Source organism: Anomaloglossus baeobatrachus, chromosome 5, assembly GCF_048569485.1.
Source record: "Anomaloglossus baeobatrachus isolate aAnoBae1 chromosome 5, aAnoBae1.hap1, whole genome shotgun sequence".
NCBI classification, from domain to species: domain Eukaryota; kingdom Metazoa; phylum Chordata; class Amphibia; order Anura; family Aromobatidae; genus Anomaloglossus; species Anomaloglossus baeobatrachus.
In genome coordinates this window covers 11,429,290-11,447,825 of record NC_134357.1, presented here as the reverse complement: position 1 = coordinate 11,447,825, position 18,536 = coordinate 11,429,290, and positions in this window count along the sequence as shown.

Below are 18,536 nucleotides of genomic sequence, written 5' to 3'. Positions count from 1 at the left end.
CCCTGTCATTATGTAGATGCCCCCTGTCATTATGTAGATGCCCCCTGTCATTATGTAGATGCCCCCTGTCATTATGTAGATGCCCCCTGTCATTATGTAGATGCCACCTGTCATTATGTAGATGCCCCCTGTCATTATGTAGATGCCCCCTGTCATTATGTAGATGCCCCCTGTCATCACACTTTGGATATCAATAATTGCCTTTGGCAAAACAAAACTCTCCAGAGCCGCCAGCGAGAAAGTATCCGATACATATAGAAGCATATTATAAATATGTCATTTAGATGGAAAAGAATAAAAAAATATCAATAGTTTAATCAAATAACCAGTTATAAAACATAGAAAAGATATTCCTGTAAATATTGATGTGGAAATTCGAGCGCTGAGGACGCAATGAAGAGTAGAGAAAACAGCGGCAGGATTTATATTTTGTATTTCTTAATACAATTATACAAATTAGACGCAATTTTCTTTGTTCTGAAGAATTATACAAAGTAATCAGCAAATCCAGCCCCGAATAACGTGCAAAACTAGAACAATATTCACAAACTTCGCATTACCTGATATTGCAACATTGTAGACACCTCTGTATACGTAATATCCTTGCAGAAAACGTCTGAAACATTGGTGCTGAATCCTGGGAACCTCTGAGGGTTCCTCCCCGGATTCTCTCCCCCCATCAGTCACGTATTGAGCGGTGCTGGAGGGAGATGATCCCCCGGGTCACCGGCTCCTCTCATCTGGACTTTGCTCAGTGATTTCTCCATAATTAAGCATTCAGCCTGAGTGGAACGTTTCGAGGATCAGAAGCCTCCTCCAGAGTCTCACTAATGTCTTGGTAGGATTTTTTGACAGCTTCGCTGGGTCGTGTCCGGATTCTGAAGCTGCGATGAAAGTGAAAGTCCTGTGAATGTGATGGATCAGACACATTTCCATGTTCGTGAATATCGATCATTGACTGCACCCGTCAGACACGAGGCTACTTTTATTATTCTAAAGAAGAATCATATTATAATGGAGGCACCAATAAGCACCATTACAAAAATATCAAAAACTGTCATGGGTGGCAGACAGTCCTGTGGTGTGTGGCTATAGAAGGTCGCAGTGTTTTGCAAACTGCTCCCTGACCCTCTATTATCTCTGCTTGGTGTGTATGGTATCTTATGTATCTCCTCTGCTTGGGGTTTATCCCTTTCCCTTTAGGACCCTGCGGAGCTCCTCACCCTGTCAGCTTTCATCAGCACTTCCTTATGTGTCCTTAAAAACCCTCATTCCCCTCTGGTCTGTGCTGGCGATAGCTTTAATACCCTTTGCAGGTCTTCAGTGCAAGCAGTCAGCTTGCATACATCTGGAGAATCTGTGTTGTTGTTGCAGTTCCTCTCCCTGAGTCATCTGCAGATAAGTTATGTGTTTACTTTCCCACAGTTTGTTATCCCTGTCTTCTTTAGTGTTTAGTGGGGTTGACTTAGTGCTCATTCCATCTGTTCCCTACCCAGGGCCTATTTCAGGGTCAGCCAACGCCAGGTATGCAGCTCGGTGCATAAGTGTGGAACCTATCCAGGGCAGTGAAGGACACCAGGGACCAGTGGTAGTTATGGTCAGGGGTCACCATCTCCCCCTTCCCTAGACACAAGATTTCCTTTCCCTGTACCTAGTGTGACAAAACCCCTCTTGGAGCCACTGTACACGTACATCACATGTAGTGGAGCCAGCAATGTGGTGTGGGTAACCTGGGATGTCCAGCTATGCTATATGTGCTGCCTGGGGCGGATCTTCCTGGTGTGATGTAACAGCTTTAGGGCGGCTTTGCACGTTGCAACATCGCAGGTGCGATGTCGGTGGGGTCAAATCGAAAGTGACGCACATCCGGCGTCACTTTCGACATCGTAGTGTGTAAATCCTAGATGATACGATTAATGAGCGCAAAAGCGTCGTTATCGTATCATCGGTGCAGTCTCCGACATTTCCATAAGGCCGATGCCACGACAGGTACGATGTTGTTCCTTGTTCCTGCGGCAGCGCACATCGCTGTGTATGAAGCCGCAGGAGCGAGGAACATCTCCTACCTGCCGCCGGCGGCTATACGGAACGAAGGAGGTGGGCCTGATGTTTACATCCTGCTCATCTCCGCCCCGCCGCTTTGATTGGCCGCCTGCCGTGTGACGTCGCTGTGATGTTGTACGACCCGCCCCCTTAGGAAGGAGGCGGGACGCCGGCCAGAGCGACATTGCAGGACAGGTGGGTGCATGTGAAGCTGGCGTAGGATAATGTTCGCTACGCCAGGAATCACAAGATATCGCTGCTGCGACGGGGGCGGGGACTATCGCGTGCGACATGGCAGCATCGGCTTGCGATGTCGCAATGTGCAAAGCCCGCCTTCCTCTTCAATCTGAGCCAATCAGATACCTCCACACTTATGTGGCCCCTCCCACAGCCTGAACAGACAGAAAGTGTGTAAAGAACTGCAGCTTCCTCTCCCCCCTCTTCTCTCATGTCATCCTCTCTTTTTTCCTTTTCTCTCACCTTTTAATCTTCTCTTTTCCTCTCTACTCTTAATATTCTTTCTCTTCTCTTTCATCCTCTTCTCTTTTTTCTTCACTTATTCTCATTTCTTTCCTCCTCTTCTCTTCTCTTTTCCTCCACTTTTCTCCTCTTCTCTTACCTTATTTCATCTTATCTTCTATTTTTCTCTCCTCTTTCTTCTCTTCATCTTCTTTCTTTTCTTCTCCTCTCTTCTACCGTTTATCTTCTCTTTTATCCCCTCCTTTCATCTTCTTTATGTCTTTTCCCTTTTGTCTGTTCTTTATCAAACTTTTCTTCAATTCTCTATTATTTTTGTATATACTGTATATTTACAGCGTTGCTAATACTATTGTAACACCATTACTAGGCTGTATTCTTCTTTCCGAAACCTTATTTTTCTGCTCCTTTCATAACCATGGATGACATGTAGTGACAGGCTACAAAAGGGAAAGTGACAGTTTTCTATAATGTGAACGGAATAAAACCCATAATATATTCATCTGTACTCCTGATTTATACATTAAAACTGTAATGAGAACATTTTAATGCACATTTACATGTATATAAAATAAAAATATACATATAATTAGGCTGCACTGATATTAATGCTCAAAGGTCTGCTTTCCTTTCCTGAGTTACCTCCTGTATTATACTCCAGAGCTGCACTCACTATTCTGCTGGTGCAGTCACTGTGTACATACATTACATTACTGATCCTGAGTTACCTCCTGTATTATACTCCAGAGCTGTACTCACTATTCTGCTGGTGCAGTCACTGTGTACATACATTACATTACTGATCCTGAGTTACCTCCTGTATTATACTCCAGAGCTGCACTCACTATTCTGCTGGTGCAGTCACTGTGTACATACATTACAATACTGATACTGAGTTACCTCCTGTATTATCCTCCAGAGCTGTACTCACTATTCTGCTGGTGCAGTCACTGTGTACATACATTACATTACTGATCCTGAGTTACCTCCTGTATTATACCCCAGAGCTGCACTCACTATTCTGGTGGTGCAGTCACTGTGTACATACATTACATTACTGATCCTGAGTTACCCCCTGTATTATACTCCAGAGCTGCACTCACTATTCTGCTGGTACAGTCACTGTGTACATACATTACATTACTGATCCTGAGTTACCTCCTGTATTATACTCCAGAGCTGCACTCACTATTCTGATGGTGCAGTCACTGTGTACATACATTACATTACTGATCCTGAGTTACCTCCTGTATTATACTCAAGAGCTGCACTCACTATTCTTCTGGTGCAGTCACTGTGTACATACATTACTGATCCTGAGTTACCTCCTGTATTATCCTCCAGAGCTGCACTCACTATTCTGTTGGCGCAGTCACTGTGTACATACATTACTAATCCTGAGTTACCTCCTGTATTATACCCCAGAGCTGCACTCACTATTCTGCCGCTGCAGTCACTGTGTACATACATTACATTGCTGATCCTGCACTATATCCAGTATAATACTCCAGAGCTGCAGTCACTATTCTGCTGGTGCAGTCACTGTGTACATACATTACATTACTGATCCTGAGTTACATCCTGTATTATACTCCAGAGCTGCACTCACTATTGTGGCATTACCGGCCTGCACACATCTTATTAATGCTTCGTTACTTAATTCTCGGGATTACATTCTTTCCATTTTTCGTGCTGGTTCTTTTTTTCCGGGCTTCTCCGGAAGACGATGACCTTTCCATCTTTCCGTCAGTCACTCCGCCCCGGAGCCGCACGTGTTCCTCCGGTAATTGTCTCGCACTTCGCTTTCAGGAAAGGTTGTTCTTTCGCGTCTTGCCTTGGATCCTCCGTCTGTCAGACCTATGGCTCCTAATCCCAGGACTTCACGAGCGGCGCTGGCAAATAGCATCTTTATAATTGGAAGAATCTTCTCTGTGGAAATGAGACGATCTCAGATCTAAACTCCTGGATAATTGATTAAACAATAAAGTGAATAGAAAGGAGAATGGAAGAAACTTGGAACTTCTTGGAGAACTTCTTGACAATTTTCTTCCTTTCGATGCAGAAACGGAGAAGTCCCAGGAGAACCCAGCACTGATTTGTCAGATATAAAACTTAAAGGCGTGTTCCCGCTTGTTAGAATTATAAACTCCTGGTATCTTTCTTCCTGGAGCAGCGCCATACCTGTCTATAGCTTGGCGCTCAGAGCTGCAGTACCACAAACAACCTGTGGGAACGCTGTTTTGGACCCGGTTGTAAGAGGAAACGGTTCTGGTTCGTTACATAAACCTCGTAGCTCCATTTTTGGAAATCGTGAAAGGCTGCCTGTATTTTCACATTAAGGGACTTTTTTTAATATTTCCTCTAAAATCGCCTCCCATCTAGATTTCACCTTAGGTCCCTCGGGGGCTAGAGCTCGGTTTTGGTCTATTTTCAGTGTTCCGAGGCCGCTGGAAACTTTGTCTCTTGTTTGCATAAAACTCCACGAATGTTCCAGATGAAAGTATCTGCGCTGACAGGTGATTCCTCCAGGATTCAGATCCAGCTGTTTCTACAGCTTTGTAGTTATTTGATGAATCTACATCAGATGATGAAGTGTAATACCCGAGATTAACCGAGAAAACACAGAAAAACAACATCCTCAAACTTTCATCCCCCGCAGCAACTACACATGAATTTACCAACTTACTCAAAGGCTTAGGGAGCGGACCGACCTTAACTGTGTGGACAGCAAGAACCAAGGAGAGATGAAGAGATCTTGGGCCTGATAGGTGATGTAACTTGACTTGTGACTACCACACACCCTGAAGTCCACCAACCTACACCCAGAAGTCCATTATATGTGCACCCTACACTAAGAGACCCACTGTATGCCCACACAACACCCAAAGACCCACTGTATGCCCACCTGACATTTTTCACCTTTGACTGACTCTATGCCCAACCAACACCCTGGGACGTCAACTATATATCGTCCCCACACCCTGAAGCCCACCAACCTACACCCATAAGTTCATCATATATGCCCCCCTCACCCAGAGACCTACTGTATGCCCACCTGACACCCAAAGACCCACTGTATTCCCACCCTACACCTTTCACTAACTCTATGCCAAACCCGCACCTTAGGACATCAAGTATGTGTCCACCCTACACTCTGAGGCCAACTCTATTTCCCCTAGACACAGAGACACAGCCTAGGCCCACCTAATGGCCCAACTACACCAAGAAGAATAATCTATGCCCAACTCCACACTCAAAGGCCCACGCAAAGACCATCTTACACCCAGAGACCTATTCTAGAATCAGAAGCCCATCTTATACCCCCCTTACATAGAGTAATGCACCGTATGTCCACCCATGGACGCGACTTGTCTACTGAGTATAATGGAAGTCAATAGGGGATTCGAGCATTTTTCCAAAAGACCTTCCAGAAAAATGCTCAAATCCCCCATTGACTTCCATGATACTCAGTACTCAAGTTGTGTCAATCCGAGCGTCAAACTGTTTGTTACAAGTACTGAGCACCTGAGCATGATAGTGTTCAATCATTACTAGTTATGACTGGTGACCCCAAAAGTAATTTGAGCCTTGAGCATCAATTCCAGCTGAGAACACTGCCTCCTGGTGGTCACCAGTGGAGTTATTGTCTACGGAGGAATGGCATTCCAGTCGTCTTGAATGGCGGTCCTCAGGGCATTAAGGTTCTGGGGTACAGAGTTACGAAACTCTACATGGCAACACAGCTGATCTCATAGGTTTTCTATGGAATTCAGGTCCAGAGAAATTGACTGCTGCTCTATATCAGGTCCCCTAGTAACCAGCAGCCATTTCCGAATGATGCGACTACGATGAGCTGGAGCATTGATGTCCATAAATATGAAATTAGGCCGATGTTGGTCATGCAGAGGCACATTCATGTATCTCTGTACAACCTGCTGCAGATTCTCTAAGCTCAATGGTCACTCCTCTGCCTCTTGGTGACTCTTCCAGTCTCTTTGTATCTCTGTATAACCTGCTGGTGACACTCTGTGACTCTCTAAGCTACATGGTCACTTCTCTGCCAATCTGTCACTTTTCCAGTCTCTCTGTACAACCTGCTGTAGATTCTCTAAGCTCAGTGGCCACTTCTCTACCTTTCTTTGAGTCTTCTAGTCTCTCTGTCTCTGTACAACCTGCTAGTGACACTCTGTGATGCTCTAAGCTACGTTGTCACTTCTCTGCCATTCTGACACTTTTCCAGTCTCTCTGTATAACTTGCTAGTGACACTATGTGACATTCTAAGCTCAGTGGCCACTTCTCTGCCTTTCTGTGACTCTTCCAGTCTCTCTGTGTCTCTGTAAAACCTACTGTTGAGACTCCGTGACACTCTAAGCTCAAGGGCCATTTTTTGCCTTCCTGTGACTCTTCCAGTCTCTCTGTATAACCTGCTGGTAAAACTCTGTGACACTCTAAGCTCAGTGGCCACTTCTTTGCTTTTCTGTGACTCTTCCAGTCTCTCTGTCTCTCTGTACAACCAGCTGGTGACACTCTGTGACACTCTAAGTTCAGTGGCCACTTCTCTGCCTTTCGGTGATTCTTGCAATCTCTCTGTGTCTCTGTACAACCTGCTGATGACACTCGGTGACATTTTAAGCTCATTCGCCACTTCCATCTAGGAATATCCTGCTTGAAGCCTTGCAATGGTGCAGTACTGCTGATAAATTAAGTACGTCTTGGTGTTATGATGTCATAATGTGACCAGCATGATGAGGAGGACAGCTTAATACCAATTTAATTGAACCCCGAATTTATAGACTGATTCAACCTTGAAATTTTGGGGGTCGAGTCATGGATTAAACACCTGTTGCGAATTTTGTCATTAAACTTCTTGTTAGAGAACAAAAAGTTGTGCAAAAAGTCCTGAAACATTGAACAGTTTGACATGTGCAATCAAAAGTGTAGAGAAGGTCATTAAGGTCACCTGAAAAGGTCAGAGGGCACCTGAAAGCTGAATATCCCTATTATTTTGTGAGTAGTGTATTCTTCGTAGCGTGCCGTAAACCAGCGCAGCTCATTATCTGCTCTACATGGATAACTCTGCTCACATCATCGTTCTTAGTATTATTTTGGTTTTCTTTCCATGTTAACCTATCTATAAAAGAAATACAATGCTGGATATTTTTAAAATTATTTTAATATTTATTTAATTTTTAACAGAAATCTATAGAATTCTTCAAATAGTTTTTGCAGGAAAGCATTATGTATGTCCTGTGGATGCAGAGCGGAAGCCGGGACATTACCAGGATATTTCTGGACAGCGGGACACAAGTTCCGATCTATCCCCTTTATCCAGGACGGTTGGGAGGTTTGCAGTTTTCTCTTTATATTGTACCACCTCTGACCAGTGGGTGAGGAATTTGTTTTGTAGGGATTCAACAAAAGAGAGGTCGCCTTACTGTTGGCTATTGGGCTCACATAACAATAGCCATTTTTGTGTGCTAAATAACTCAATTTTACATGTTTTTCATAGCAGTAATGCATGTCTGTATTCCCATATTAATTGTTCCACATATTTTAGAGGTACCGAGTGCAACTATCTCCTTTTTGTTACTATGATTCATGTTCAGTTTGCAACTGTTCACATTAGAAAGATAGGATGTACCATCAGTATTTTTCTTAGATTACAGGATCATGCCTTCTGATTGAGTACTCCTAATTTTAATTCTCCATTTACAGGTTCCTATCCACCCGAAGAGAGGCATTAGTTTCATATGGACCGAACAAAACAGAGGTCGCCTTGGCGCTGGCTGTTGGGCTCACATAAATCTGGCCATTTTTCTATGCTAAGTATCTCAGTGTTTGCATGTTTTTCATAGCAGTACGCATGTCTGTATTCCCATACTCATTGTTCCACATATCTTAGCACTACAGAGTGAAAATGTCTCCTTTTTGTTACTATGGTTCATGTTCAGTTTGCACCTGTTCACATTAGAAAAGTAGGAATGTGTGATCAGCCTTTTTCATAGATTACAGGGTCATGCCTTCTGATTGAGCTCCTGCTCTTCAGCCTCAGGCATTTTTAATTCTCCATTTGCAGGTTTCTGTCTGCCTATAAATTGTAGGGTTTTTAACCCAAGGAGAGGCATTACTTTGGTAGGGATCCAACAAAAAAGAAGTCGCCTTGCCGATGGCTGTTGGGCACATATAAAATTGGCCATTTTTGTGTGCTAAGTATCTCTATTCTTACATGTTTTTCATTCCCATATTCATTGTTCCACATATCTTAGCACTGCAGAGTGCAACTGTCTCCTTTTTGTTATTATGTTTCATGTTCAGTTTGCATCTGTTCACATTAGAAAATTAGGATGTGTCATCAGTCTTTCATAGATTACAGGGTTATACCTCCTGATTGAGCTCCTGCTCTTCAGCCTCAGGCAGTTTAAATTCTCCATTTGCAGGTTCCTGTCTGCCTATAAATTGTAGGGTTTTTAACCCAAAGAGAGGTATTACTTTGGTAGGAATCCAACAAAAAAGAGGTCGCCTTGCTGATGGCTGTTGGGCACAGATAAAATTGGCCATTTTTGTGTGCTAAGTATCTCAATTCTTACATGTTTTTCATTCCCATATTCATTGTTACAGATATCTTAGCACTACAGAGTGCAACTGTCTCCTTTTTGTTACTATATTTCATGTTCAGTTTGCACCTGTTCACATTAGAAAAGTAGGATGTGCCATCAGTCTTTCATAGATTACAGGGATATACCTTCTGATTGAGCTCCTGCTCTTCAGCCTCAGGCGTTTTTAATTCTCCATTTGCAGGTTCCTGTCTGCCCATAGATTGTAGATTTTTTTAAACCTAAAAAGAGGCATTAGTTTGCTAGGGACCCAACAAAAATGAGGTCGCCTTGACGCTGGCTGTTGGGCTCACATAAAACTGGACATTTTTCTATGCTAAGTATCTCAAGTTTTGCATGTTTTTCATAGCAGTAATGCATGTCTATATTCCTATATTCATTGTTCCATATATCTTAGAGGCACAGAGTGCAACTGTCTCCTTTTTGTTACTATGTTTCATATCCAGTTTGCACCTGTTCACATTAGAGAGGTAGGATGTGCCATCAGTCTTTTTCTTAGATTAAAGGGTTATCCCTTCTGAATGAGCACTCAGGCGATTTTAATTCTGCATTTGCAGGTTCCTGTCCACCCGTAAATTGTAGGTTTTTTAACCCAAAGGGAGGCATTAGTTTGGTAGGGACCCAAGAAAAAAGATGTTGCCTTGCCGCTGGCTGTTGGGTTCACATAAACCTGGCCATTTTTGTGTGCTAAGTATCTCAATTTTTGCATGTAATGCATGTCTATATTTCTATATTCATTGTTCCACATATCTTAGCTCTACAGAGTGCAACTGTCTCTTTTTTGTTACTTCCAGGTGGGTGACTGTGTGACCACATACGGCCCCGTATCTCCATATTGCAGATCTGGCTCACAAACGTGTGACCGGTGACATTCCTGCCGGCGCGGAGGACAGGAGGCTCCCGATCACGGTGAAGTCTTTTATTGTAAATTGACGCTTATCATCGAGATTCTAATAAATGTTTTGTGCGTGAGACGTTACATGATAATGGAGACGCGTGAGGCTTAATGGCGGGTTGTCTCTCCGCGGAATCCGTCATGTCTGATGACAGCGGTGGATGAGAAGAGGAAAAGAAAGATCTCATTGTTCAGAAATGAAGACGAGCGACGACAGGAGAATGTGAAGGGTAAATAAACTCATTACCATCATTAATATCTGAGTCACCACACGGAGGACATAAAAGTGCCGAATAACGGGCGGCGGGGGAGGGGCACGGTCCATATTTTACCATTCTCACTTTAACACTTTCGCAACATTGTTTCACTGCATCTTAAAAACAATAAGAAAGTTTCCAATTTGTCTCAATAAATATTTTGCTGCCGTTTCACGATTACAGACTAGTTAGGGCCATATATTGCTATATTGTACACGGTATAGTACATTGATCAGATGACCATACGGTGCTTGAGTAATGCAGCATACTGCCATATAGTGCCATATAATGCCCATATAGTGCCCTGCAGTGAGTCCCCCCGGCTTCATCGCCTCGGTCTTTTATTTGTGGATGTTTTTGGCGCCGGCACATAACACCAGAGGAGATTTTACCGAGTCATTTGCAGCCGCGGCCTTTGGTCGTCACATACAAAACACTTTACACTTCCCGGATCTCTCCGCGCTGAGGACATTCACAAGAGCCATTAATTATCTCATAATACACCGCGTGGAACTGTAAATGGATGTGATGTCTGCGCCTGTGAGAGGTCGTCCAGAACTTGCCACCGCCATTATATACATGAGTTTTGCTCTATGTCATTCAATAAGAATATATATATATAAAAAAGATGTAAAAAAATGGGAAAAGGTGCACAGACCATAAAGCAAAACTCTGTGGCCAAGTTACCGCCTCGAGAGACTGAAACATGAAGAAGGCAACATATGTAGAGCAATCATGGTAATTGGTTTATTAGGAAGTCACCAATGAAAACTGCATTTATATCATACTCAATAATAACCCAGTATTCAGTCATCTCCAGAGCTCCCCCTAGTGGTAGCTGTAGACAGGATCTTATGTATCTCTGTATACAGGGAGCTCCCCCTAGTGATGGCTGCAGACAGGATCTTATCATGTATATCTGTATACAGGGAGCTCCCCCTAGTGGTGGCTGCAGACAAGATCTTATCATGTATCTCTGTATACAGGGAGCTCCCCCTAGTGGTGGCTGCAGACAGAATCTTATCATGTATCTCTGTATACAGGGAGCTCCCCCTAGTGGTGGCTGCAGACAGGATCTTATCATGTATCTCTGTATACAGGGAGCTCCCCCTAGTGGTGGCTGCAGACAGGATCTTATCATGTATCTCTGTATACAGAGAGCTCCCCTTAGTGGTGACTGCAGACAGAATCTTATCATGTATCTCTGTATACAGGGAGCTCCCCCTAGTGGTGGCTGCAGACAGGATCTTATCATGTATCTCTGTATACAGGGAGCGCCCCCTAGTGATGGCTGCAGACAGGATCTTATCATGTATCTCTGTATACAGGGAGCTTCCCCTAGTGGTGGCTGCAGACAGGATCTTATCATGTATCTCTGTATACAGAGAGCTCCCCCTAGTGATGGCTGCAGACAGGATCTTATCATGTATCTCTGTATACAGGGAGCTTCCCCTAGTGGTGGCTGCAGACAGGATCTTATCATGTATCTCTGTATACAGGGAGCTCCCCCTAGTGATGGCTGCAGACAGGATCTTATCATGTATCTCTGTATACAGGGAGCTTCCCCTAGTGGTGGCTGCAGACAGGATCTTATCATGTATTTCTGTATACGGGGAGCTCCCCCTAGTGGTGGCTGCAGACAGGATCTTATCATGTATCTCTGTATACAGGGAGCTCCCCCTAGTGGTGACTGCAGACAGGATCTTATCATGTATCTCTGTATACAGGGAGCTCCCCCTAGTGGTGGCTGCAGACAGGATCTTATCATGTATCTCTGTATACAGGGAGCTCCCCCTAGTGGTGGCTGCAGACAGAATCTTATCATGTATCTCTGTATACAGGGAGCTCCCCCTAGTGGTGACTGCAGACAGGAACTTATCATGTATCTCTGTATACAGGGAGCTCCCCCTAGTGGTGGCTGCAGACAGAATCTTATCATGTATCTCTGTATACAGGGAGCTCCCCCTAGTGGTGACTGCAGACAGGATCTTATCATGTATCTCTGTATACAGGGAGCTCCCCCTAGTGGTGGCTGCAGACAGGATCTTATCATGTATCTCTGTATACAGGGAGCTCCCCCTAGTGGTGACTGCAGACAGGATCTTATCATGTATCTCTGTATACAGGGAGCTCCCCCTAGTGGTGGCTGCAGACAGGATCTTATCATGTATCTCTGTATACAGGGAGCTCCCCCTAGTGGTGACTGCAGACAGGATCTTATGTATCTCTGTATACAGGGAGCTCCCCCTAGTGGTGACTGCAGACAGGATCTTATGTATCTCTGTATACAGGGAGCTCCCCCTAGTGATGGCTGCAGACAGGATCTTATCATGTATCTCTGTATACAGGGAGCTCCCCCTAGTGGTGACTGCAGACAGGATCTTATCATGTATCTCTGTATACAGGGAGCTCCCCCTAGTGGTGACTGCAGACAGGATCTTATCATGTATCTCTGTATACAGGGAGCTCCCCCTAGTGATGGCTGCAGACAGGATCTTATCATGTATCTCTGTATACAGGGAGCTCCCCCTAGTGGTGACTGCAGACAGGATCTTATCATGTATCTCTGTATACAGGGAGCTCCCCCTAGTGGTGACTGCAGACAGGATCTTATCATGTATCTCTGTATACAGGGAGCTCCCCCTAGTGGTGACTGCAGACAGGATCTTATCATGTATCTCTGTATACAGGGAGCTCCCCCTAGTGGTGACTGCAGACAGGATCTTATCATGTATCTCTGTATACAGGGAGCTCCCCCTAGTGGTGACTGCAGACAGGATCTTATCATGTATCTCTGTATACAGGGAGCTCCCCCTAGTGATGGCTGCAGACAGGATCTTATCATGTATCTCTGTATACAGGGAGCTCCCCCTAGTGGTGACTGCAGACAGGATCTTATCATGTATCTCTGTATACAGGGAGCTCCCCCTAGTGGTGACTGCAGACAGGATCTTATCATGTATCTCTGTATACAGGGAGCTCCCCCTAGTGGTGACTGCAGACAGGATCTTATCATGTATCTCTGTATACAGGGAGCTCCCCCTAGTGGTGATTGCAGACAGGATCTTATCATGTATCTCTGTATACAGGGAGCTCCCCCTAGTGGTGGCTGCAGACAGGATCTTATCATGTATCTCTGTATACAGGGAGCTCCCCCTAGTGGTGACTGCAGATAGGATCTTATCATGTATCTCTGTATACAGGGAGCTCCCCCTAGTGGTGACTGCAGACAGGATCTTATCATGTATCTCTGTATACAGGGAGCTCCCCCTAGTGGTGACTGCAGACAGGATCTTATCATGTATCTCTGTATACAGGGAGCTCCCCCTAGTGGTGACTGCAGACAGGATCTTATCATGTATCTCTGTATACAGGGAGCTCCCCCTAGTGGTGACTGCAGACAGGATCTTATCATGTATCTCTGCATACAGGGAGCTCCCCCAAGTGGTGACTGCAGACAGGATCTTATCATGTATCTCTGTATACAGGGAGCTCCCCCTAGTGGTGGCTGCAGACAGGATCTTATCATGTATCTCTGTATACAGGGAGCTCCCCCTAGTGATGGCTGCAGACAGGATCTTATCATGTATCTCTGTATACAGGGAGCTCCCCCTAGTGGTGACTGCAGACAGGATCTTATCATGTATCTCTGTATACAGGGAGCTCCCCCAAGTGGTGACTGCAGACAGGATCTTATCATGTATCTCTGTATACAGGGAGCTCCCCCTAGTGGTGGCTGCAGACAGGATCTTATCATGTATCTCTGTATACAGGGAGCTCCCCCTAGTGGTGGCTGCAGACAGGATTTTATCATGTATCTCTGTATACAGGGAGCTCCCCCTAGTGGTGGCTGCAGACAGGATCTTATCATGTATCTCTGTATAAGGGGAGCTCCCCCTAGTGGTGGCTGCAGACAGGATCTTATCATGTATCTCTGTTCACAGGGAGCTCCCCCTAGTGGTGACTGCAGACAGGATCTTATCATGTATCTCTGTATACCGGGAGCTCCCCCTAGTGGAGGCTGCAGACAGGATCTTATCATGTATCTCTGTACACAGGGAGCTCCCCCTAGTGGTGGCTGCAGACAGGATCTTATCATGTATCTCTGTATACAGGGAGCTCCCCCTAGTGGTGGCTGCAGACAGGATCTTATCATGTATCTCTGTATACAGGGAGCTCCCCCTAGTGGTGTCTGCAGACAGGAACTTATCATGTATCTCTGTATACAGGGAGCTCCCTCTAGTGGTGGCTGCAGACAGGATCTTATCATGTATCTCTGTATACAGGGGGCTCCCCCTAGTGGTGGCTGCAGACAGGATCTTATCATGTATCTCTGTATACAGGGAGCTCCCCCTAGTGGTGGCTGCAGACAGGATCTTATCATGTATCTCTGTATACAGGGAGCTCCCCCTAGTGGTGGCTGCAGACAGGATTTTATTATGTATCTCTGTATACAGGGAGCTCCCCCTAGTGGAGGCTGCAGACAGGATCTTATCATGTATCTCTGTATACAGGGAGCTCCCCCTAGTGGTGGCTGCAGACAGGATCTTATCATGTATCTCTGTATACAGGGAGCTCCCCCTAGTGGTGGCTGCAGACAGGATCTTATCATGTATCTCTGTATAAGGGGAGCTCCCCCTAGTGGTGGCTGCAGACAGGATCTTATCATGTATCTCTGTTCACAGGGAGCTCCCCCTAGTGGTGACTGCAGACAGGATCTTATCATGTATCTCTATATACAGGGAGCTTCCCCTAGTGGTGGCTGCAGACAGGATCTTATCATGTATCTCTGTATACAGGGAGCTCCCCCTAGTGGTGGCTGCAGACAGGATTTTATTATGTATATCTGTATACAGGGAGCTCCCCCTAGTGGTGGCTGCAGACAGGATTTTATCATGTATCTCTGTATACAGGGAGCTCCCCCTAGTGGTGGCTGCAGACAGGATCTTATCATGTATCTCTGTATACAGGGAGCTCCTCCTAGTGGTGGCTGCAGACAGGATCTTATCATGTATCTCTGTTCACAGGGAGCTCCCCCTAGTGGTGACTGCAGACAGGATCTTATCATGTATCTCTATATACAGGGAGCTTCCCCTAGTGGTGGCTGCAGACAGGATCTTATCATGTATCTCTGTATACAGGGAGCTCCCCCTAGTGGTGGCTGCAGACAGGACCTTATCATGTATCTCTGTATACAGGGAGCTCCCACTGGTGGTGACTGCAGATAGAATCTTATCATGTATCTCTGTATACAGGGAGCTCCCCCTAGTGGTGACTGCAGATAGAATCTTATCATGTATCTCTGTATACAGGGAGCTCCCCCTAGTGGTGGCTGCAGACAGGATTTTATTATGTATCTCTGTATACAGGGAGCTCCCCCTAGTGGTGGCTGCAGACAGGATTTTATCATGTATCTCTGTATACAGGGAGCTCCCCCTAGTGGAGGCTGCAGACAGGATCTTATCATGTATCTCTGTATACAGGGAGCTCCCCCTAGTGGTGGCTGCAGACAGGATCTTATCATGTATCTCTGTATACAGGGAGCTCCCCCTAATGGTGGCTGCAGACAGGATTTTATCATGTATCTCTGTATACAGGGAGCTCCCCCTAGTGGAGGCTGCAGACAGGATCTTATCATGTATCTCTGTATACAGGGAGCTCCCCCTAGTGGTGGCTGCAGACAGGATCTTATTATGTATCTCTGTATACAGGGAGCTCCCCCTAGTGGTGGCTGCAGACAGGATCTTATCATGTATCTCTGTATACAGGGAGCTCCCCCTAGTGGAGGCTGCAGACAGGATCTTATCATGTATCTCTGTATACAGGGAGCTCCCCCTAGTGGTGGCTGCAGACAGGATCTTATTATGTATCTCTGTATACAGGGAGCTCCCCCTAGTGGTGGCTGCAGACAGGATCTTATCATGTATCTCTGTATACAGGGAGCTCCCCCTAGTGGTGGCTGCAGACAGGATCTTATCATGTATCTCTGTATACAGGGAGCTCCCCCTAGTGGTGGCTGCAGACAGGATCTTATTATGTATCTCTGTATACAGGGAGCTCCCCCTAGTGGTGGCTGCAGACAGGATCTTATCATGTATCTCTGTATGCAGGGAGCTCCCCCTAGTGGTGGCTGCAGACAGGATCTTATCATGTATCTCTGTATACAGGGAGCTCCCCCTAGTGGTGGCTGCAGACAGGATCTTATCATGTATCTCTGTATACAGGGAGCTCCCACTAGTGGTGGCTGCAGACAGGATCTTATCATGTATCTCTGTATATAGGGAGCTCCCTCTAGTGGTGGCTGCAGACAGAACCTTATCATGTATCTCTGTATACAGGGAGCTCCCCCTAGTGGTGGCTGCAGACAGAATATTATCATGTATCTCTGTATACAGGGAGCTCCCTCTAGTGGTGGCTGCAGACAGGATCTTATCATGTATCTCTGTATACAGGGATCTCCCCCTAGTGGTGGCTGCAGACAGGATCTTATCATGTATCTCTGTATACAGGGAGCTCCCCCTAGTGGTGGCTGCAGACAGGATCTTATGTATCTCTGTATACAGGGAGCTCCCCCTAGTGGTGGCTGCAGACAGGATCTTATGTGCTGATCATTATGGCATCTCTAAGCTGATGATATATGATAAAAAATTAGAACACAAATATTTACATAAGATTATTATAGAGGAGTTCTGTTGCATTTAGTACAGTGAGAACAGAGTTATTATGTTATTGTATCTGCAGGGAGATATAATAAAGGTCACGTTGTTTGTGCCCTGTATTTTTTCCTTGCACCCGGCATTGACTCTTTATATTTTCTGGACGCGGTGTCTCTTGTGCCGCGGTGCGCCGGCGCTTTCTGGTAAACTGTGCGCAGCGTGTTCCCCGGCCCGGCTTATTAAAGCTGCATAATTCTCCCCGTGCTAATTATTCCCGATGGATTTTCAGCTTAGGGTCTTTCTATTGCCAGAAAGTCGTCAATGAGAAGTCATTAATTGCGGATCTGAATGCAGCAAAGGTTTGTTGGGCTTTTACTCTACAATGCTCCTTGACACCAGGACGTGAGTGCGGGAGGTAATTATATGAGTATTGACCCCTGAACACCGAGACATGGAATAAAGAGCCATATATCGACCTGTGCACATTGTGGTGTCGCTGCGGGGGAGGGGGCCGCAGTGATTAACGGGGTTTCTAATGGCTCCTGATTGCTGCTGTGTGATTCCTGATGGTAGACTACCGGCGGATCGGACAACACAACCTCCATTTTAGCTTTTTCTATACCAGGATCCTTTTGTATGTGTTTGTTGCTTGCAGTAAATAGTTTTTACTTATAATCTGGTCCATAAAGACCACAAAAAGTATTCACACCCCATCCTGCACTATTACCTGCAGGTAGCCTTTTTTATCTCCTGTTTGGCAGATTTGATTGCCACCAAATTTATTTATGACCACAACAGCCAATCAATGGGCTCTGTGTGCTCTCTGTACCTGTACATCATTGTCACGGGTGTGTCATGGGTGACAGACAGTCCTGTGGTGTCCGGCTGTAGAAGGTCACAGTGTTTGGCTGCACAAACTGCTCCCTGACCTTCTATTCTTCTGGCTGTAGTGTAAATGGTATCCTATGTATCTTCTTTGCTTGGGGTTAATCCCTTTCCATTTAGGACCCTGCGGATATCCTCATCTTTCAGTTACTAATCATCATCCCATCCTCTTGTGTCCTTAAATACCCACATTTCCCCCTTAAAACATGTCCGATCTCTTCAGGCTTCAGGAAACACTGACAAGAAGGACCCAGCTGGCAGGAGTGACGTCACTCAGCTCACCGGAGATCATACCCGGATTCCCACGGTGTGACCTCTGGTGACCTGAAGCACTCTTAAAATGCGGGGCCGTGTCCTGCACCCTGCCAGTACTTTAACAGTGACAGTGCCGGCATGGAGGTGCGGGCTGCCTCGGACGGCATTGTCAGTGTTAAAGTGTGGAGCCTGTCCCGCTCCCCGCCAGCACTTCAACACTGACAATACCATCTGGGGAGAGCGGTGATCACAGCCTGCAATCTGCTGTCAACTGCCTGGGGTGTCTCAGTAGCTCCTCCTGGAAGAGAATACAGCTCTGCCAGGAGGAGCTGCCGGGGCCCGAGGTCAGTATATGCAGCAGCAGGGAGGAGCTGCCGAGACACCTCTGGCTGACAGCAGATGGCAGGCTGTGATCATCGCTCATAATGGGAGTGTTAGATGCCTCAGTCTCAA